The 1,405-nt window shown below is 49.3% G+C and overlaps 1 pseudogene; it reads left to right on the top strand.

The window, feature by feature from the left end:
* Window positions 1-673: 673 nt before the first annotated feature.
* On the top strand, window positions 674-1,394 carry LOC129114897 (regucalcin-like; annotated as a pseudogene).
* Window positions 1,395-1,405: the final 11 nt, after the last annotated feature.

Raw genomic sequence — 1,405 nt, 5'->3', positions numbered from 1 at the left:
TTACACCCTCACATCCTCTGTCCTTAGACCCTCACCTCCTCTGTCCTTACACCCTCACATCCTCTGTCCTTAGACCCTCACCTCCTCTGTCCTTACACCCTCACCTCCTCTGTCCTTACACCCTCACCTCCTCTGTCCTTAGACCCTCACCTCCTCTGTCCTTACACCCTCACCTCCTCTGTCCTTACACCCTCACCTCCTCTGTCCTTAGACCCTCACCTCCTCTGTCCTTACACCCTCACCTCCTCTGTCCTTACACCCTCACATCCTCTGTCCTTAGACCCTCACCTCCTCTGTCCTTAGACCCTCACCTCCTCTGTCCTTACACCCTCACATCCTCTGTCCTTAGACCCTCACCTCCTCTGTCCTTAGACCCTCACCTCCTCTGTCCTTACACCCTCACATCGGCACAGGGAAAACTCTGCTAGTACTGTAGTCATATGTTAAGTAGTACTGTGTTGTACATTTTACTATATATATATATATATATATATATATATATATATATATATATATATATATAGTAGTAAAATGTTGTAATATGTTGCTTTATGCTTTGTTGTACTATTATATATATATATATATATATATATATATATATATATAGGAACGTAGGTAGTACTTTGTTGTACTTTTTACCACTATAAAATGTAGTACACTCTGCAGTACTGTTGGGCAGTCATTTAATTTTCCTGGTGTTTCCATGGAAACTGTGTGTGAACTGTGTTCTCTTCCCTGATTGGTCCAGACAGACAGGTGATGATGTCATCAGTGAAGGTGGAGTGCGTGGTGAAGCGAGCGCTTTGATTGGTGAAGGGCCGGTGTGGGAGGAGTCAGAGCAGACGTTGCTGTTTGTTGACATTGATGGGCAGAGAATCCACCGCTGGAGTCCGTCGACCAATCAGATCCAGTCTGTGGAAACAGGTGAGCCAACCAGAGTCCTTCAGAGAGTACGACATGAGGAGAGACACCTTTCTGTCTCACACCTGTCCGTCCTCAGGTGAGACGGTGGGCTTCGCGGTTCCTCGTGGGTCAGGTGGTTACGTTGCAGGTGTGGGCCGCAGCATCGTGGCTGTCGATTGGTCAACTCAGATGATGACATCATTGGTGGAGGTCGACAAAGACAAAAGAACAACCGGCTGAACGACGGGAAGGTCGACCCGACTGGACGCCTGCTGGCAGGTGAGTACGGTTACCTGTCTGTCTGCCTGCCTGTCTGAGGTGGCGTTGCCATGGTAACAGTGTGTGGCGTCTCAGGTACGATGGGGAAGGAGGAGCGACCTGCCGTGGTTCAGAGACAACAAGGGTCTCTGTTCTCTGTGACCTCTGACCTCAGCGTGACCAAACACCTGAGCCAGGTGAGTCTGACGATCCGCTCTCCCCCCAAGCCACCTGTCTCTCTCTC

This window comes from Anoplopoma fimbria, unplaced genomic scaffold (genome assembly GCF_027596085.1).
Source record: "Anoplopoma fimbria isolate UVic2021 breed Golden Eagle Sablefish unplaced genomic scaffold, Afim_UVic_2022 Un_contig_10871_pilon_pilon, whole genome shotgun sequence".
In the NCBI taxonomy this organism is placed as follows: domain Eukaryota; kingdom Metazoa; phylum Chordata; class Actinopteri; order Perciformes; family Anoplopomatidae; genus Anoplopoma; species Anoplopoma fimbria.
The sequence above is the reverse complement of the archived record's forward strand: the minus strand, read 5'-3'. Positions and strand labels throughout refer to the sequence as shown.